A 22,957-nucleotide genomic window follows, 5' to 3' on the forward strand; every position below is an offset into this window, starting at 1 on the left:
AAATAAAATAATAACACTTAAAAGGACACTCACATGGTAAATTGTTTAAGCTTTCGGCCTTCTTCAAGTAAGACTCAAGTCCCACTAACACTCCTTTTAAGTACTACTATTTTATTTGTGTTCTATTGTGCCGTCCAAATACCATATATATGCATATATGTATATATATATATATATATATATATATATACATATATATATATATATATACATACACACACATATATATATATATATATATACATATATATATATATATATACACACACATATATATATATATATATATATATATATATATATATATATGTATACAGGTATACACACACACACACACAAACATAATAAACACTCGTGCACATGCCCACATTCGTGACTAGAGAGATCAATCAATAATTTTTGTTTGAATAAATGGCTAAATTTTGGTTTTTGAGTAAATATAATCGGGTACTTTAATTAGATTTTGTTATAATTGCATATCTTTCGAGAGAAGAACGAGTACTTAAATATATCTGATTCATTGATTCATGGGAAACTTTTACTTAACCACCGTTACGAAGTCACACGGCCCAGTTTCAATGAAATTCGCATCGTCATAAGATCAAACAGAGGAAACTGCAACTCTCTTTATATTTCAACAAGGAGTGAAGGAGATAGATGGGGATGAAGAGGGGTGGGGAGTGAGGGGCTCGACCAAGTAACTGCCGCAAGGATGGCGGAAAGGCGGGAGTCAAGCAGATACAGGGGTCACTGATGGGTCAACAATTCTCTTTTCTTGCTGATGATTAAAGAGAGATCCTGTTTCCTTTGCCTTGCCTGATAATGATGCCAGTGCAGAGAAACCCAGGTGACATGACTTTGTAACTGTAGTTTCGAAAAGCTTTCTGTCAATCAATAAAGAGTGAGTGGAGTTTTCAACTCCAAATATTTCGACTTTTAGTGCACAAGAACAACGTTTAATCATCCGTTTCCTCCATTGGTGCGGTTAAACACCCAAAGAAAGTCGTCATCAATTGAGTGAGACATATGGTGTTAGTATTATGGATGAAAAATATGTGCAATTATGATTACAATAATATATGCAATAAAGAGATTAAAATATTTCACAATTTATGGTTGGGGGACATTCGCAAATAACTGTACAAATGCCGAACGTCTTACTTGAGTAGTTCATAGAGCAGAATCGCCGAAACATGATTACCGTTCTTCAAAGCGCTCCTTCAAATCTTATTCCTTTCCCTTTCGTTATCCAAAATGTTTGTATGTTAGTATTGCCTTGTCCATTAGCATTGCAATATTACAGCAGTTTCCACGTAAGAACTATGACTGGAATCTGACTCGACGTAGACACTGGCATCGACTGTGAACACAAAAAAAGCCTGTGCGCATGCGAAAGAATCAAAAGTCGTCAGGAGAGTTAGATCCCGTGAAAGGGTTCCTCTGAGGTTTCCGCAACAGATTCGCATCCAGCATATTCACCATCCTGATTTCAGTAATGATATCGGTAACTTAAGTACGCATTGTGCAAAACAACCTTAAGAATGGTCGTAGCGGAATTCAGGAAGTTCTCCACGACTCATTCTCAATAATCGCATAATTCTATTCAAAGAAAAACAAAGTAACGATGTATAATATAAATAAATCATGCAATTAGTTAATGGCCACCAAACCATATCTTACACTGCAGCCATACCATGACGGTCTCATATGATGTGTGGGGTACCATAGTCACAGCAAAAATGTTTTCTGAAAGAGACACCTATTTGTGGGATAAGAATAAAGAAATGAAATCAGGCAGTTGCCTTCGTAAAAACAGCCTGGTGGTAGCCGTCCTCATGCTGTTTTCATTCATTCTCTACTGCATCGGTAGGCGGGCATTTTTCAAAGCGCGACACTCGAATGGCCCGAGAAACTTGTCCGTTCGAAGTACACAGATGTGACGTACATGTATTAACCTTCTGGCAAAATAAATAGGACGTAGAAAGTCACTAGATTTCCTGAAAAAAGGCAAAGTGAGATACATTATTATCCAATTAAAACGTAAAAAACACATAAGATTGCGTAGTTCAATTTCTTCTGTTTGATTGTGTATATTCCGTTCAAAACCATTTACAACTATAATCCAGGGTTTTACTGTTCGATTCCAGGTTTATTTTCGAGGTTTTTCCCATTCCGGGTTTTCAGAATTCAAGGATTGCAGGCCTCCATGAAAAATCTTTTGGAACATAAACGCACTAGCGGTTTAGCACATGGAATAATACACATTGAGAGGAAAAGATTCAATTAAAAAACTTGAGAGGAATTGGATATTTTCTAGATTTTTTAAATGAATGATTTTCATGTCAACACCTATGCACTTTACGCAAGTACCACAGCTGATCCCCCAAAACATGCCTCCAACCAAAGATGCAAATGACGGAGCCGATCTTTTAAAAGGAAGACTAGCTTACGGTCAACTTGACGACCAAAAGTTTTAGTCAGCCTAAGGGAGACTGCAGTCGTCAGCAATATCGATTGTTTCACCCGAAATATACTTTCCTGTTCTTATTTATTTTTTGTCCATTAAGGTCACTTCTGCCAAACATAAAAACGTCACTGCTTAAGTTAAATTTATAACAACTATCTTTTCGACGTTGATTGTACTTGTAATATAGAAATTTACTTCAAGGTCACGCTAAACCTCCCCACTCGTCTCCGGTCCCACTGCGGGGCCCATGGCGCAACGCCAGGCACGTATCCTACAATCCGTCTCTTCACAAATTCCTTGCGCTCTCAAGTCTCACTCCCCGCCCACCTTTCCTCTTCTCCCGCCAACGACTGCCTACATCTACGAATGAGAAAACATATAATAGCAGTAGTCGCGTCTTTATGATTACTTTTCTTCCTCCTCTGCTCATAATTGCTGACATTTGTGTACATGAGAAACGCATCATCAACGGTAACTCTTCATCTCTCTATGATATATTTGATATATTTTACATAGCGACATAAAAATCTGTAGGTCCTATGTCGCAATGGTTACAACTCAAATTGAACACGCGTCGAGCATTTAGAATACAACGCGAAAGAACCCAATTTCAGAATTAAACGATACACGGAGAGAGAGAGAAAAAGGAATGTTTCTTGAAAAACCGTTGAGAACAGAGGGAGAGGAATGAAATGCACGAATTAAGACAATTACATAATTGCAAACCGATATGAATGTAATGCCTGATAGAGGAAGAATAATGACAAGTATTTGTATAGCCCCCCATTAGTTACATAGGTAGACGAAATAACATCCCTCGCCTCACACCCTCGTTGCGACTTCAAGGATGAGATATAGACGTAGATCCATGCTCTACATCTAAATCTTTACACTACCCCGCAATCTGTCGCTATGGCGTGTGGCAGGGGGTGTTAGGCCACCGCCCTATATCGTACTACAACTCCAATACTTCCACAAACACATGACACCCCGCGATCCACTGAAAGGGCAAGTGGAATGATGGCAAGCAGACATTATTAATGCAACACCCGTTGTGCCTATTACGAATGCCACTGTTAGTAGCTACCCTGTTGGAAACACAAATAAGGAAACCCATCAAAAAAGGCGGGCTTACATGCTACGTAGTAAATAATTACCAGATGGCATTCTACCTATGCAGGAAGGACATTTCACACTAGCATTACACCTACATTTTTTTACACGATACCACATCACCGGCCATAAGGTCTAGTGGCGGGTGGCTTTAGGCTGCCATCCAAGAAGTTAGTTGAGGGGAAATGTAGCTCGTATGTACCTAACTCCGAGTATTTTCGCCAGTAACTACCCATTTCTGTCTTAGCATTTATCCCTTGTGTTATTACCACGAAAAGTGCGCAGAATGAATCGAAAGCTTGAATATATCCTAGTCCTGGTCGTGGTTGAATACAAAACTTGATGTGGAACTGCTGCCAGTTTCTTTTTCAATCTCTATTATTTCATTCGTCAAACCCATCCCAACCATTCATATTAACCCATTAAATGCTCGTCTTATATTTTTAATTATGGCGTAAATTATAAAACATTGAATGACAAACAACAGCGAAGGAGTACAAATATAATTTAGTTGTAAGATGGCACACCCAGGAGGGATACGGAGCCGAAACATCCGGAGCAGCAGTCCAGGAGACGACTACCATGAAGCCGGGAATGACAGAACCAAATGCAACTAACCGATTCTTATGCTTCAAAGTACCATCCTTTGCACGAAAAGCAGACAGATCAGCCTAAACAAAACATAAATAAAGTTTATCAGACGTTAAAAATATCATTTGACCAAAAAACAAATATATTAACAAATGCATATTAAGTCAATTGTGATTTGAAAAAAATAACTTAACTAAAATTCAGGACATGTATGACTTACTTTCTCATCATATTATAGTGTTAGAACTTCACCCAGATATATGAAAGAATGGCCGTTAACCTCCTTATCATCTGCTATTACGAGTACATAGGTAGAATAGCTTAAGGGCCAAAGAGAAACTGAACGTTGAGGCGCATTAGAGCTACTGAGATAAACTGCTACTTACAGCATGCCCTCTCTTCAACATTAAAAAATAACAGGTATACAGTCCATACGAGTTATCTGCATACACGTGCGTTTATTAGTTATCCATGAACGAGTACTAATATGAACTCGTAACATAGCATTGAAATGCACATTAGCGGATGACTCCGTTAAAGGTTACTGTTGCGGCATCTCCCGCAGTTTCTTTGGAATGAACTCGTAACGTAACGTACTCGTACTCTTAAATACCAAAGACCGCATCTACGCATACAAGACTTAAGTTGCCCCAAAACTAAATACGGCAACAATGCCTTGGAAACTTAATATATACTCAATACAAGACGATAAATACCTCAAGAGCCCATGCTACGTTTCAACCCCCAAATTGATGCCACGGCAACAGCAGAAACTGAGAACCGGCTTCCATACGAGGTTGAATGCTAATGTTGTTATTACCTCCCACATCACATGTTCCCCACTTATCTTGTCCACGCATAAAATATTTTACTATCATGAAAATCTGAACTAAAATTACTGCTAATGAATTACATTTTTATTGTTTCTCGGCAAGTTCACTTTTTTGCGGATAAAGACACATTTTCATATTTATTGGAGATACTACCTGGACATAAATTGTATTTGGTTCAAATTAGGGCTAGATTAAAAAACGTCGAATAAAAGAAACAGGAATTTGAGTTTCCTGAGATTTCTTTTATTTTCAGAGTACATTGATCAATTCTCTGAGCTGTGATATCATCAAAAGTCTACGAAACCCGTTATTTTTAGTTAAAACATACATATAATAAGGGATAGGACTAACTCGCGGAGTGAAGGTTTAATTGCAGATTCACGTAAAATATCTCGCATTGATTGGAATCAGATATCTTTTTCGATGTCAAAACCTTATCACTAGCCTATTACTGCATGAGAGATCATGAAAATTAGATTAGAGAAATCAACTGAAGAACCGACAGTTATAAGATATTTTTTCCAACAAACGGTAAGGGATCAGAAAAATTCTAAACGACCGCGGCAAGGAAAAATATCCTAAGCAACCTACTGAATCGTCATTACTTTATCTAACCTTTATTTTACTTCTCTTATAATTAGCAGGACGTGTCAGATGCAATGATAAGTATTGCGCACTAGTATACTATAGTCAATTTAGCTGTCGCTAATATTAATTCCATTTATTGAATTATTAAGCATATTAACTAGTAAATATCATTTAATCAGGATTAATCTTAGATGTAGTATGCCTGGTATGGAATCACAATGAGTCACACCCTAGCGGTGGTTGGCAGAAAAGATGAATACAAAACTATAATTTATGCCTTGGGCCACTATGAATCTATTTCATATAGGTGTTATATATACATTATTAATCATTGCATGGAAAAAGATGTTCAAGATACTAGAATCGCTAGGAATGGACTACAATGATAGAAGAATAACTCATAACCTCTACAATAATCGGGTGACAACCGTGCAAAAGAAAAACGTTAGGAAAAAAGAAGCCAAATTTAACAAGTGAATTAGACAAGAATGCGACCTCTCGCCAGCACTATTCAACGCATAGGTATCTAGAAAAGGCAATAAAGGAAGCACAAGTATTGAGTATCAAAGCAGTCAAGGTTAATGATGAAGAAATGAACATGCTCAAGTTCAAAGATGACATCGCAGTAGAAGCAGAAACACATGAGGACTTGAAAGCAACTCTGAAGTCCATGGAACAAGCACTTCGACAATATAAGAGAAGCATTAATAAGAAGAAACTAAAATCCTTGCAGTGGAATAAAGGACCTGAAGACAAAAAAATGGTCTCAGAGAATATAATCTCGTAAAGAAAATACTGGTCGCAATTAAGTGAAGCATTTTTGCGTTGTGTCCTTCAGAAATTTTACGCATGAGAAAAAAAGGAGCATTGACTGAAGGGCATGGAGACGAATTGAAAAAATAAGCTGGGAACATTAGAAAACGAAAGGGTAGGAATAAAAATTAGGATTAGGATTATGGAGAGACGATATGGGTGGAGGATATTCAAATGGAATGGAAAAGTGGATGGGTACATAGGTACAAGGATGCCGATGGCTTCAAGAAAGTAGGATGCTAGGGAATAGGAGAATAGAGAGAAGTAAACAATAGTAGTTTCAGATGGATAAAAGGGTTGTGAAACCCAGCCGGAGCAATCATTTAAGGGTAAAGTATTCTCAGCGTGCTGTTTCAGAAATCGATAAAAATGAGTAGTCATTTTTATAAACCCTCCTGAATCTCTGTTCACTCAACAGGACTCCGTGAAGAACTAGTTCCACGCCGATATTTTCATCTCAGCAGTGCCTCCCTTCTCCTTCAATTTCGGAGCTGAACTCTGCCATCCTATTAATTTTTCTCTTGCGGGCGTTTCATATAGTTAGTAACGAAAAAACTTAACCATTCTTTCGCGATCGAGGCCGAGTCAGCCTTTTGCCGGAAAATGAAAGAAAAAAAGACTTCAAAACGATTTAACGGGCCAGGGAGCACACACTCGCCGAGGGGACGAAACTTCCAAGTAAATCCTTCCGCTGGGTAACGACCAAGGATGTAAGAGGAAATTCTTTTTAACGGCTGTTCACCTAGCCCTCCGGAAAGAGATGCGACCGTGACAATGACCTTAATATGTACTAACCTCTCCCTCGGGTACGTCCTTACGCTTCGCAGGGAAAGGTAAAAAATGAAAAAATAACTTCTCTACTAAAGGCCTCTACGAGTTTTCCATGTTGAGGCATCGGAGAAAGTTTCCCCTTAAGGTGAATAAGCGGATAGGCTATGAGCGAGCTGAGGGTAATGGGGAGATTCGAAGGCATCGGTTTGTAAGAGTGGAGGCGGAAAGGGATGGAGGGAAAGGAGAGGTAAAACAGTCAGCCCGCGACCAAGGCTACGGCTGGAAGCTTTCTCCTTCGCTTCTCAGTCCGACACGCGGCTTCAGGGCGACCGCTTCTGCCAGCAGTTTGAGGTAAGAGATTTTGATTCAGCGTAAACGAAACTATTCTTGCTTTTCTTAATAAGGCTAGCTTTTTTCGCGATCATAGTAATAACTTTTCTGTAAACAGTTGATGAGTCATTGATATTCTTTATTATTCGCGCTTCATTACTTTTTAATGTGTTGTTTAAAAACAATATCTACTTTCACCTCTACAACGGAATATACACGGTCTGTTCAAAAAGTATCGCCACTTTTGTGTTTTTCAAAAATTATTTATTTATTCATGAATATCTATTTGGTCCCATTCAAAGAAATCCCCATTAGATATTATACACTTGTGCCAACGTTTTTTCTAATCCTCGAAGCACTTCAAAAAATTATTTTTTGTAATCTTGTTCAGCTCCTCCCTCGATGCAGTCTCTATCTCGTCAATCGTAGCGTAGCGTCGTCCTTTCATGGGCCTCTTCAGTTTCAGGAACAAGAAAAAGTCACTGGGGGTCAGATCTGGGGAATACGGTGGCTGTGGCATCATTAGTCTGTTGTTTTCGTCCAAATATTCGCGCACAAGTAACGATGTGTGAGCAGGGGCGTTGTCATGGTACAAAAGCCGATTTTTTTTCTTCCACAAATCCAGGCGTTTGTGGCGGATTGCTTCGCGCAATTTGCACATAACTTGCAGGTAATATTCCTTATTTACCGTTCTACTCTGGGGCAAGAAATCATGATGCACCACGCTCCAGCAATCGAAGAAAACTCTAAACAAACATTTTACATTCGACCGAACTTAGCGCCCTTTTTTCAGTCTTGGTTCGTGCTGCAGCTTCCATTGGAATGATTGAGCTTTAGTTTCCACGTCATAACCTGATTAACCCATGATTCGTCACCAGTTATGACCCTCTGGAGCAAATTTGGGTCGTCACGAGGTCTCATTAGCAATGTTAATGCGTTGCTGTTTTTGGTCGAAATTGAGCAATTTTGGTACGAATGTCGCGGCGGCCCGTGTCATGCATGCCCAAATCATTGGTAAAATTCGAACGGCACGAACTAATCGATATATTTAGGCCCTCAGCAACTTCCCTAACGGTGATTCGACGATTGGCCTATACTATTTTCTTCACTTCATCAATGTTCTCGTCTGTTGTTGACGTGCTCGGGCATCCGGCACGCTCTTCGTCGTTCACATCTTCTCGGCCCTCTGAGAACATTTTATACCACCGATAAACGCTGCTTCGGTGCAAAGTAGCTTCTCCATGAGCCATTGTCAACATTAGGAATACGCTCGCGCACTTTATTTCGTTTTTCACAAAAAAATTGGTACAGATTCTTTGATCCATGTTTTGGAACAGGCAAAAATCGAATACAAGCCAAAGCAGCTGTCAAAAATTTACGGAACATTGAAAATGGCCGAACTTTTCGGCATAATTGAGAGACATAAGTAACAACATTACGCCACAAAAAAATCGAAAAACAAAAAAACGTAGCCCGCGAAACTTCAAAATTCGCGATACTTTTTGTACAGACCTCGTATGCACGCTTTAAAATAGACATACATATATACTCGAGTACATATGCCTAAAGCGGTTCGTTTAAGGCCGGTCATTTTATAAAATGAATTTCTGACTTCCTCGAGCTATTCAGTGCGATGAAAGGTTGCCTATGGTTCATTTATTACGATAAATAATTCACCTGCAGCTTCAATTGCGTTACTCAGCTTTGCATTGACTTGTCACTAGAGGGAACGTATGAATTTCTAAGTGAGTGCGTGCGTTTCCAACCTTGACAGCTTCCATACATCTGTCCATGTAATTTATTTTAGGCTAAAATGCATACAGATATATTCAAATCACTAAGGTTCTATTAGAGTAGGGTATAGGAAAAACAGATGTTGGGCTGAACAAGAAAGTCTGTGATTATTTCAAAGCAAAGTCGGGGTGAAGGGCAAGTTATCCATTCATTTCCGTACCCTACGTGGAAAATAAATAACTACCAGTATCTTCAAGTTAGTTTTGCTGAACTTTATTTAGAGTATCTGTTCATTACTGTTTTACTCAGCCAAGTTTCAAACTTTGCATTCAGGCTGTGATTATACCATTTTTGCTATCAAATATTTCTAACAAAACATTTATAAACCATAATTCAGTAGCGCAAGGTTGTGGCTAAAATATTCAATGGCAGTTTATTTCATGTCATCCTGTGTCTCTTGGACTAAGGTTTCAAATTCCTCGTGCTTTTTTTCATAAATGTTTCAGCGCTCGGTATTTTGTATGGAATTATGTGTTATGTCATTCCGTCAGAATATGAATATAGCCAAAGCCATGCTTAAATGGCTCATGTAAGGGGAAATAATCATTCTACAACACAGCCAGTAATTGCGGATTGAGTTTACCCCATTGGCGAAGTCAATTTTATTCATTCGCCCTTCATTAATCGTTCAGTCTGGGTTGTAATCACCCCCTGCCACACACCCAGGCGGTGGCTTGGAGGGTACTATGCAATAGTAAAAATTATAGCAAAAATGGTGTCGCCATGAACAATCATGAAGAGGCCATATTTAAAAATAAAAGAATGAGGCTGGCCGTCTCCAAAACATTGGAGCTATTAGCTGTCGTCTCTCCTTGGGCGCCATTGGGTCAATGCACTTGATTAGTCACGTCAGGGCAAATGGGATAAAAACTAAATATTGTACACGTCACATTACGGTAATCGAAGAGACAAAGAGACGAGACGATAGTGCGTAATCCAGGATTCCTGAAGGTTCGCCCATCGCCCGGATCCAGATAATTATGGCAAATCTGAAGCACAACAAAACTTCCCATTATATCCATGGGTCAAATCCGTTTCCAAGGACTACAGAGGATTTAAAAAAATTACAATTTTTCGTCCTTAAATTTTGAAAAGTGTTTCCTTGACGGAATATATGTTTTCTAAGGTAAAACACGCGAGCTACCTCAGGAAATACATATTTTTCAGCGACTATACTCGAAAAAAACCCTTGAGATTTCCTTAGGCAAATGAAGGACTCTATAATAAATGTTATTAATAAATATTCTGCTTTACGGAAAACCAATCAAGAATTTTATGGAGAGAATGTAATAAATTTTTTGGTAACTACAATAACGCAGAGTGCCAAACCTGAAAAGTAGCACCTAGGCTGATATAAATATAATACTTAACAGTAACTACTGAACTACAAACGAAAACTATTTTCCATTTCATTTTTAAAATAACTTTAGGCATGAATATATATATATAAACATAATATTTCTTTATAAACAGAGGTATCTCTGTCCCCTTGAATGTTCCGTTTCCACAAAATGCCACGAGTGGGCGCACATGTACATACAGCACGATTGAAACTTCGTCGCTCAAGCGCAGTTTTCGGACTGGGCGAGTCTATTGCAACAATTTTAAATATGAGGGAAGCTTTTATAAACAGGTTTCAGGGATTAAGAAAGAGCTAAGCGACGTTAACCTTGGCTAAAAAACGTCTTAATGCTAATCTAAAAAATTTTGAATTTTCTCCTTTTACTATTGACATTGAAATTTTTTTAAATTCAATACCTGGATTTAAAAAAACAATGAATTTCGGAGTTCCAAATTTGAATGTCTTTGTGTTTACATCTTATTAACAATCTTTTCTATGCATCCTCAAGCGCACACTTCAAAATCCGTCGATATAGGGTTCCCTCTTCCCTTAAAGCAAAAAAGGCCAACCAAAGGAGGCTATATTACATTTTGACATATCTGTTGCTTATTTCTCTGCGAAGTGTGTTACCTTCTCATTAAAAAGATATCCTGTGTCAATTCAATTACAATATTAATTCCATTTCTGGTTTTTCCATTTTCGATAAAAATGCTGCCCAGCATTGTAATTTTTTCCACCAGCTCTAATTTATACCATCCCAATAAATGATATAATATAACCTTATTCACAATGGTAACCGTCTTTCTTTTCACCTTCTAGTCATTCATTTTCATTCAATATGTCTTGGGTTAATCCTGTATTAAAATCAGGGACAACTGTCATCCCTCGGATAACTTACTAAGGCTTTATATGTATCACATATTTCAGTCAATGCAATGTCATCTAACTTCACTTTCACTTGAAACCCTTCTCAAAACTCTGTAACCAACACCATGCAAAGTGCTAAGAATGAAAATGGATACTCAAAACCCTGTCTCATCACTCCAACCAACCCGATTGGTTAACCTAATGAAGGAGAGCTCACCAACACATCTGCTGTCAAATACAACTCTCTTGTGAAGGTCTCGAATAGCACGCTTATCCCTGCAATGTTAACCAATTACTCTAATGGTTTTTGTCCAATTAACTAAGCTTAGAGCCTTATATTAATTCGAAAACAAAGCATTTTCTTTCTATTCTATAATCATGTATATAAGTGATAAGTCTGACATTTACCTCACGTAAAATCGTAATCGCACGTTTTTGGCCTTTAATGAGCGCATAAAATGAATCTAGTTATCCTCAAATCAAACACATTTTTCGATTTTGAATATTATTAATTTAACGAAGTTTTGTAGTGAGTAGTTCTGCCAGTATATCACCCGTTTTTTCCCTTTCATTTCCCCTCTACTCGGTCTACTATTTCCTGAAGCCTAGCCATCATCACCAACACTCTGTATCTACCACGTACATCCGTTTTAACCTTTTTTATTTACGTTACCATACGTATTTTTTCACATCTCCCGATACTTTTTTGGTTCCCTGTATTCAGACTCATTTATAATAGATTTTCTCCTTTCACATCCGGACCATTCTCTTTTTATCAAGTCATGTTTCTTATAGTCCGGCCACTTTTCCCGATCTCTGAAATCTCTCAAAATTTTACACAATTACTCCAGAACTTTTACTCAGTCCTTCACGCACCATTTCGTTCTCAACTCTCCGTACATCCTTCTCACCAACCTCACGTATACATTCTTCCATTTTTTTCTCTCTTCCTTGTTCTTATCCTTTCTCTTGTAATTCATGGCTTTGATCATAAGTTTTTAATGCCAAGGGTGGCTTTATATTTCTCTACAACTCATGTTGACCATTTTTAAATCTTCCCATCTCCATTCTTCTTTTTCCATTTTCTGGTCCACACTTTATCCACCTGTTCATACTTTTTTCAGGCACCCGGACTGAATCTCGATTATTTAATCACCCAAAATTAGCTGTGAAAAACTTTGTCTGGGATTTTAAAATACGTACTATATGTACTACTATATTCTTTTATGCACATAACATACGTCGAAGCCTTTTTAAATACATAATTTGGGAAAAAAATGAGAGAAATTAATCTAAACACAATTGAAATTTCAAATAAATAATTTCTGGGTTCCATGGAATCCCTGACCCGGTGGAAAACCCGAGAAAAGTTCACAGCGTTTGACTACATACAACAATTTCAGGACGTTTAGTTAGGAGATGATCTTGACGAGAAAAAATTCTGCACGCACAATATTTTAACAAACATATTTTTCAGTTTTAAGGAAACTCAATAGACAGCACTCTAATTGTGTTGCACAAATAGTGATTCTGCTTTAATGTACTAGATAATGTAATCGACGCAGAACTCATGAAACTGCAACGCGTGTAGTCCACAGGCTTATAGCAGATGCATCAAATGACTAAGAAGTCGTATACCGTTGCCATCCGGAACCTTATACGAAAAATTTCACGATCACCTAATGAAATTAAGGCGGTAATATCTTCCAATTAATACGTGGCAGGGGTGGAACTGGAGGAGTTCAGAAAGGGGTTTCACAAGTAAGCAACAGAAATGATTATTATGGAGGGTGTACATAAGACTTTCCAGAGTAATTAATTGATTTGGGATGTGGTGCTTGCCATCCATCAGTCGGTGTTATAAAACGATGACGAATGATTTATTCTAAAGCCAAATCTTACTTATTACCTATAGACCCCAAAAGCCTAATTAAGGTATACTTGGATTTTTTTGAAAGAAGCACACTAACTATAATTCCCTCTTGTGTACTCCCTACCCCCCGCCCGCACTTAGGGCCGAGGTTTGATTCTGAGTGAATTTAAGACCGCTATTCCAGTTCCTAAGTTGAAGCGATAGATGAGAAACCACTTAAACTCTTCCCTCGCTTAAATATAGATATGACGTTTAATTAAGATTCTTCAGACGCTGCGAATACACCTGACTTAGCGATTGGGTTACCCCTATCGCTCTCCTTCCTTATTCTAGTTTCAACCGCACCAAATTCTACTCCTATCTTGTATCCTGCTAATGAATCCAGTGCTATTATTCTAAACCCTGCAAAATGGCTACCACTCCTCATCCTAGAACTGTTTTCGTGCATTGCGATAAAACCTGAAGCTTAGGAGTCCCTCCATCCATCGGGATGTTACCTCTTGGATATATTAATAATTATGCAACTGAAACGCTTACCGCCACAAAAATACTTTAACAAGATATGTAATTAATTCGAGTTCGAATTCAAAAACAATGACCACAAGAATGAAATACCAATTGTGTTTCCCACATTTCTCTCCCATTGTTATTCCGAAAAGTGTAACACTAAATCACTGGCTTACTTCTTGGAATTTATAATATGACATGAAATGAACATTTGAAGAGCCATGCGCCAAAAACAATTGATGGCAAATCAGTACCATTAGAGACAGAAACTAAGCTATTATTCAAATTGTTTAATACAATGGATAACATTCTCCATGAAACAATGTATTTATATTCTCGTGGGCTTCTATACTTCATTTGAACATAATAATATTCAGTTCCACCTATTCGGTCAATTTTAAAAATTCAAACATACTTGACTTGTTGACTACAAATCATAGAAGTTGCTTACTCGTAACGGGGCTAAACATTCAAAGGGTAGGTCTCAATTTAAATGAATCCTTTTCCATTTTAGATCGAGTTAAACTTTCCTTGTTGAGCCTATGATCGTTCATTAAAATGCCTCTGAAATGAATTTGCGGAATTTCAACACGAAATAGAGAAGTTGAGAAATTGCCAAATAATTCAAAGAGGGCGAGAGGCCTCTTGTTTCAGAAACGGCTGAGCTTGGTATTTCCGAGCACTGTGGTTCATTCTTCTGTCCGCGAGGAGGACATCTGTCTCCCCTCGTCTCCGGTCACCTACAGCGTTCACCCTTCCTCTCCTCATCTAGACACGCCTCTCTTCCTCCGCCCATCCTCTTGCGTGCCCTCCGCGGCGGATGTCTTCCCACCCGAGGTTATTACTCCTTCACTCCTTGACCGTATACCTCGCGCTTGATCGCGCTCCGACGGTGCGCGCCGGCTTCTTCTTCGCCCAGCTGGAAAATGACGGGCAAGTGCGCGGACGGCGAAGCGAGAGAGGAGAGACGATGCTAGGAGGAGATTCAGAGCTCGACCGTGGCGGAATAATAACCAGCCATGAAACGCGCGACGTATTTTCGTTAAAAAAAACTGCCGAACGAGGCGAATAACACCGCGAGAATATTTCAAATTCTACCCTGAATCTTAGGGTGGAGACGAGTCATACGATTGCGTGTAAGCATGAGGCAGACTGTTCGCTCGCGTGGACGCTCCTGTATTGACTCCGTTGGGTTATCGGATGACTACACGAACGTGGACACTTGCTTTTACGATTACTCTATCCGAATTAAAAGGTACGTCATTTGCCCAATTGCGCCTGCCCAATGAGTAAACCAGTCGTTACGTTAAAAAGGTGACAGTGATGAACGCCATGCCACTCCATTCTCGTCGATATGAAAGTTATAGAACCAAGATTTTGAGGAAAATTTACGGCCACAACCATCACGCTCCAAATTAAAATGCTTCAACTCCCTTCAGTCCAGAACTTCGCTTTAAACTGTAAAGCACGGAAATGCTTTTTAAAGTTCTATCAAAATCAGAGAAAAATTGGAAAAATCCACGAGATCACAAGAGTACTTACTCTGGTCACTAAGATCATTGTTCTTTTGAAAGTTTCATTCACCTGGACTATTTTTCAAAACATTTCGTACGCATATAAACTGTTGCTTAAGATCATCATTGAGAGGATAAATTGCGCGGCATTTAAAGAAATTATCAGTTTAAGTTCAGAAATGGGAGAGGAATTCATGATGCCGTAGCAGTAATAAAGTCACTAACTAGGAACATTAAATATAATATAGATAAAAATTTCTTGTTTGGTTGGCTTCGAGAAGGCGTTCGATAGATTAAAATGGGTAAAATTAACTAATATTTAGCAGAAAATAGGAGAATAATCGAGGGATAAGCGATTTATCCGCAACTTGTACGTCTCGGACTGCTAAGGTACGCGCGACGGATGGCGAGTCCCAATGGCCAGGCCAGTATTAGGAAGAGGGGTAGAGAGCAGGGGTGTCCATTATCAACAGTGCTGTTCACCGAATACGTGGAAGAAATGTTAAAGAGGCATGGGAAGACATGGAGACAGGTATCCAAGTTGATGGTGAACGAATAAAACCGGCTAGATCTGCCGATGATCGAGCTTTATTTTACCAGTCGGCCAAGGGGTTACAAGCATTGCTGTACGAATTAGAGTCTCAGTGCATTAGGTATGATACGAGAATAATTGTAAACAAAACAAATGCTATGAGGATGTTAAGAGAGTCGAAATAAGATAAATAGGAGGCCAAAAACGAGAGCAGATGGAACCTTCTACCTCTTTCGGAAAGCTTTTGGATCAAAATGGTGAATGTAGTTAGGACATATGACGAAGAGCTGCGTTTGGCAAAGAAGCTTTCACAAAGAGGAACAAATTAATGACAGGGACGTTAATTTAGGATGTTAAAAAAATACTCTAAAATTTTGATATGGAGCCTGGTTTTGTACGGCGCGGAAATGTGGTCGTTGAAGCGGTAAGCACAGATTGGAGCCTTTTGAAACGTGGGTGTGGGGATGGATGGGAAAGGTGAAATGGACAGAAAGGAAAACAAAGGAATGCAAGGTATGGCGGGGGAGGAGAAAGGACTGATGGGAGACGTACAAAGTGGGCAGGAAAGGTGGATGCAGACCATTTCGAACTTCGATGGGTTGTTGAAGATTGTGGTAGAGCAGAGAATATTAGGAAAGCAAGGAAGGAGCAGAAATGAGATTATAGGTTTATTGGAAGATTATAGATAAGAAAATAGCATGCGGAAATGAAGAGGAGCTCGCTATTTTCTGTCAGATTTCTGGTTTTGTTTTGTCAGGACAACTCATTGAAATGTATCATTATACCGTTTTATATCCTACCCAAAACTTACCTTAAACATTAGAATAGCCATAATAATTAGTCAAAAAGTGTATTCATCCACTATCCATAATCAATCGATATATGCCTGTAGATGGAACCAGATGAGGCAATGAACCTTAAGGCTATGATCTGCGAATACTAAGGTTATGAGGGGATAATGAGCGTGAAAGCTGTAGTTTTGAAAATCACATTTCCCATGCGTTTCTAAAATACAGTCTTGATTTTGACAGGTAAATATTAATGTTTTGGGCTTTTCTAACTATACTTCTTTCTTATCACTCTTCAAGACCCTCGAATAAGTAACTGGTATTTTATTAAACGTAATACAATTTTTTTATAATTGCTCCTGAGAAAACATCTGGTGGGAGGAAAACAATTAGACACCTCAGGTGTTGACTCGTACTTATCACCAGATTCACACGAACACGGTACCATTAAATCCACCGTTAGCGTGTGTGGCAGAGGGCGATTACAACCAGAATACTTTGGACACAAAACAGTTTTACTCACTCGCGCGGTCAGACGTTAATCTGATCCGCTATCCTTCGTATGACAGATGACGTCTTCAGCCTATTTATTCTATTCTTAATCTCTCTAATTTTATTTATAAGATCTCCCATACCGTGGTACGATAGGGTTAATGATAAATTTTCAGCATCATTGCTAAAGAGACCTTCAAATCTATGCAAAAGATTTAATCTGTAAATTAACCTTCGCTCCGTGAGTGATTCCCAACCTAGCTTCTCCAATAATTTTGATACTCTACTCAGTTTGTCATAACAACGTTTGACAAATCTACCTCTTTTACGCTATAATCTACGCAATTTAATTCGGAAATCAATACAACTTCATGAGGATCCCATACTCTAGCACTATATTCTTCTTAAGGTTGTTTACTTTTTCTGATTACGAAAATCAACACAGGAAATTCATAAAACGTTAAAAAGGTGATATATTACAGTATAATGGAGTTTAAATAGCTAAATTCGTATGTCAAAGAAAAACTCGCAAAGGTCATTTATGGAAAAATCTGGGGGCAGCAATCTTGTCTTTCCGGAATTCCTTAAAAGGTTCAGCATGTTCGTCTCTCCATTTCCTTAACGGCTGAGGTAGGTAGAATCTCCGCTTAGATAAGTACTCGCGGTGAATGGACTGCGATAAATGGATTTTAACGTAACAAGTTGAAGTGCATTTGAGACAGATACCGTAGAGGGAGAGGAAAATACCCTTCCTAGCCGCCTATGGCACTGCAGAAGCCGGTGTGCTCGTCAGCAGAGTTCCCAGTCTCTAGTTTGACCTAAGTGACTTGGGTCGCCGGCCTTCCATCGGGATGTAATGAAAGAAACCCTTTGCCATAGGAATCCATTTACCTGGGGATAATATACTGCGCCATTCACTCACTTCTACATATCCTTATCCAGTTTTTAGAAGAAAATTAAGTTACTTATGCTGCAATACATTTACTACGAGACGTTGACACCTGATCGTGACAGGTAAAAACAACTGTGAAACATTTTAATTCGTATAAAAATGTTTTCTAAATAACCCAGGTTCCGTTGCTGTCCAACATATTCAGTTGAGTTACATAAAGTTATCCAGTATACATGGCTCAGTTTTTGGGAGGAGTTAGGTGAGGAAAATGGGGGGGATGTGGGATTTAAGGGAAGGGAAAGTGGTTGGTTACGTTTATAGTCGGGGCAAGTGTGACGGAGGATATGATAATGGACCGAGAAAGGGGGCGTATGCAAGGCTAGGTGGAGGGTTACCTATTAGCGGGGGGAGAAGATTTGAGTCAGCAGGGCTTGTATGTCCAAGATTGTAACAGATTGGTATTCAGACTCGTAATAGCTGGTACTCGTATTTCCAAGATCGTAATGGAGAAATTATACAGTTTTCATGCATTTTGAAATCTATCTTTTTTTGGGATATTTTAGTACCCTGCAAGCTACCGCTAGGGTGTGTGGCAGGGGATGAATACACAACAGGCCAATTTTGACCCGAATATGACCCCTACCGCGATTGGAGAGAATTATTTTGATTCTTTATCGCTCGTGGAAAAAATGACATTTTAAATCTATCCGTTCTACAGTTAATCTCTCTAAATTTATTTACATGATCTCTTCTGCCGTAGTACGATTGGGCCAAAAACACATTTTCAGCATCACTGCTAAAGAGACATCCTTCCAATTTATGCAAGAGGTTCAATCTGTAATTTAACCTTCGCTCCGTGAGTGATTCCCAGCTTAGCTACTCTAATACAGTATTTTGGATACGCTACTTAGTTTATTATAACAACGTTTTATAAATCTAGCTCCTATACGCTGCACGCGATCCAATTAGGCATTTAATCCAAATTCGCGAGGATCCCATATACTTGCAGCATGCAACAATTTCAGAGTGTAAAAATCATTCGCCTTGACTGGGATTCGAACCCAGATCCCTCAATATCCGGTCGAGTGCTTTAGCCACTTAAGCTACCGAGGCGTCCTCTTAAACTCTGAAATTTTTGGGGCTTTTAAAGGAACAAGATGTTGTGACGAAATACCGTACATACAATGTCACAGGCATTCGTAGTCGTGGGCGAGGCGCCACAGTCCACGAGGTTAAAGCCAACTTTAAACACTTATGGTGTTTTCACTTTGACAAATTCCAGAGAAACTGCGGGAGATGCCGCAACAGTAACTTTTAACGGAGTCATCAGATTTTTCAGAATAATTTCATTCAGATAGAAATTTCAGAGTTTAAGAGGACGCCTCGGTAGCTTAAGTGGCTAAAGCACTCGACCGGATATTGAGGGATCTGGGTTCGAATCCCAGTCAAGGCGAATGATTTTTACACTCTGAAATTGTTGCATTGAAATGCACATTAGCGGATGACTCCGTTAAAAGTGACTGTTGCGGCATCTCCCGCAGTTTCTTTGGTACTTGCAGCATATTCTAAATGAGGCCTGACTAGCGACAGATAACATTTCTCTTTTAAGTTTAATTCTAATTCTGATCTCGACGCAAATAGTATACCCGTCAATTTGATTTACATTTTAAAATACATTTCGAGATTAATTTAAATACCATAACCCCATGAAGAATGGCGACGCTCTTATAAACTTCGAGGTGAGAAATTACTAAGAAAAGGAATTTTTCCTTCCTTTCCTTTAGATTTCTCTAAATATCAGAATAGATAGAAGTTGTGAAGTAAACAGATAGAATACAAACTAATATGGGGATCGTCTTGCTCATAAACATACGAAAATGTGAATAAATTATTTAGAAAATTGGAAGAACTTTGTTAAGTTAGAATATTACGGATGAGCTCTGATGATAAAACGGAAATTACAGATTCCCTATAGCAGTTTAGGCCAAACTAATCGACAACAATTGGAGTACAAACGTTAGAAAACAAAATCCATATCATCGAATTTCTTCAGACACTATTATCAAAAGTTTTTCAGCCTAATGACATGAAGTTATTTATTTTAATCTTTTTACTATTCAAACAGCCATTACTTACGCGAAACAATGTCCTCAGAAATAGCCTATTCTATTCTACATGATACCCTACTAGCCACCGCTAGAGTGTGTGGCTGAGAGGTGACACGCCGGCCAAGCAACATGAACAATTAAGTCTTTCTATTTGTTAGCCACCATACACGCATGTACTCATACCAAGATGCACATTTAAATTGTTCAATTTATGTACATTAACATTGATACAAGCCCATGCACTGCGATATATAAGTGAGTCATGGCTCTCTACGCATATGGGAGGAGTCGTCGGTAACAGGAAGGAAAAAACCTAAAGCTAGATGAGATAAAGTCAAGATACTAGGCTACATAGAATAAAAATTTAAAATATTTTACCCCCCTAGCGCGACAGGATAGTGTTATTCTGATCTCTTACCGTTTGTGAGAAAATAATGCATTAAATCCATCTGTTCTACAATTAGTATATCTAATTTTTTAGCATGAGATCTCTCACCGTTGTACAAGGGGGGTTAATAATAGATTTTCAGCATCATCTCTGAAGAGAGTTTCTACTGTATCCAAGAGAATTAATCTGTAATATAATTTTCCCTCCGTGAGTGATTCCCAACCTAGGTCCTCTAATAATTTTTAATCGTTTTTCATCATAAAAACGTCTTAATTATTCAGCTCCACCACGCTGCACGCGATCCAATTCGGAAATCAATCCAAATTCATTTTGGATTGATTACCCAATCCCCATATACTAGCAGCCTATTCTAAATGAGGCCCGATTAACGTAATATATCATTTCTCTTTAACCTTCTTGTGACATCTTCCCAACACTCTCCTCAATTCTTTGTTAGTACGTCAATATATTGCCCGTATATGATTCACCCAGGAGTGAGGGTAGCTCCTAACTAATTTGTCTAGTCTAAACTTTCTATTTCGGTATTTCTGATTCAGTACGCAGTCGTGACGAAACTATTCCAATTCCAAAAATTCATCACTAATTTTTTAAGGTTAATTATAATTGCAAAGTTTCGATCCAACGTTGTTTAGGCTTAAGGTCATCCTCTAAAGCTACTTTCTCCTCAGGACTATGGATATCTTTGTAAACCACTCCGTCGTTGGTAAATAAGCGTATCATACTATTAACCACGGATGTAACGTCGTTAACGCAAATAAGGGATTCGAGGTTCGATAATACTTTCCTGGAGAACGCCATTAAGTGCCTCAACTGCATCAGAGGTTGCACCATCAATGACTACTCTTTGTACCCGAATATTCAAAAAATCTTTAATCTAGTCCTCCAGTCCAGTCATATTTTTATCTACGCCATAAGCTTCTAGCTTTGTGAGTGATTTACAATGAGATACTTGGTCGAAGGCCTTTCTTAAAATCAAGAAAATCCGAGTGCAATGGAATTCTTTCCCGAACTAACAACATCATAACAAAAAGAGCAAGTTGTGTCTTATGGATTTACCCTTTCGAAAACCGCGTTGGTTTTTCATCAGCGAGTCTTGACCATCAAGGTGTCTGATTGTCGAACCAACAAAATATGTATTATAATACCTTGCGTGACATTGATGCGAAGGAAATAGGTCCGTTTAATTGCCCCGTTTCTATCTGTCTGCGCTTATAAATGTAGCTGTTACATCAGCAGTTTTCTAATCACTGGGAACCTTGTGATCTACTAGCGATTTCCTAAATATGATTTCTATATACAGCGCATTTCCGAAGCTACTTCCTCAAATACAAGCTGATATTTGATCGGGCCTGGAGGATTCATTACAGTTAATGTTTTCAGTAACGTTCTCTTCCATTACATAAAATTTCAATTTCAACCAACGGCTAGCGGAAACGAATAGGTTAGCTATCGGTGATATTCGGTGAGGTATTCGTGAAAACGCTTTGAAAATATGAATTAAATATGTTGGCCTTTTCTAAACTACTGGTTACTACTACGTTTTATCTTTTTGAGTGCAATAACTGCTATTCCGGTCAAGGCGAATGATTTTTACACTTAATAATTTCTGCATTTAAATGCTAAATACCGAATGACTCCGTTTAAAGTTACTTTCGTAGCATCTTCTAAAGTTCTTTGAATTAACTGTAGACTTATTTCGCTGAACCTCTCTGACATATGAAAAAAATACTTTTGGATCATCGCTTAAATTTGAAGTCAACATTTTCATTTTGAATTCGCTTAACCTTTGACGTCTTCATGAGTTTCTATCTTTCGCGTCGTACCATCTAAGTTCCGACATATATTTTATAAATTTACTTGAGATGAACCTGTAGACTACTGAGCGCGTGATGACAACTAAGTGATTCCACATATCCTCAGTATTTCGGTGTTTACTATCCTTCTTCAAATCATCAAATTATCACCCCTAGTTGGCGAAGTGACAAGTTGATGAATGAAGTACACAGTAAAGGAATGTAATATCAACTCTTAGCATCCACTAACCTTAGCATTCACTGCTCAGTGGTTGCAAATTCCTTACATATTTTCTATATTGAAGACCTTTCCGCATATATTTTTTGCTAGCAGCTAGTAAAACACGCATACGTAGATTCTTTTGGATTCGGGGCTTTAAAAAAAACACCGAACACTTTCCGAACCTCTACCTGGAACAATCTCAGCCCTTCTGATGCAAGAGTTTTTAACAGCAATAAAGACGCAGCCCCCGATTGTATTTACTCTGTCATTTCTGTAAACGGAAAAGGATTTTGGGAACGTATTACTGTCGGCGATAT

General features: G+C 38.5%; 1 protein-coding gene across 1 annotated transcript in view; it reads left to right on the forward strand.

Annotated features, from left to right (window-relative positions):
- Window positions 1-7,504: 7,504 nt before the first annotated feature.
- LOC139686428 (retinol dehydrogenase 14-like) overlaps window positions 7,505-22,957 on the forward strand; it is a 44,486-nt gene continuing 29,033 nt past the window's right edge. Inside the window, exon 1 of the mRNA XM_071583617.1 lies at window positions 7,505-7,527. The gene's annotated coding sequence lies outside the window, so the exon portion shown is untranslated. The remainder of the gene's footprint in view (window positions 7,528-22,957) is intronic.

Source organism: Hetaerina americana, unplaced genomic scaffold (assembly GCF_022747635.1).
Source record: "Hetaerina americana unplaced genomic scaffold, ioHetAmer1.1.p SCAF_14, whole genome shotgun sequence".
Lineage (NCBI taxonomy): Eukaryota > Metazoa > Arthropoda > Insecta > Odonata > Calopterygidae > Hetaerina > Hetaerina americana.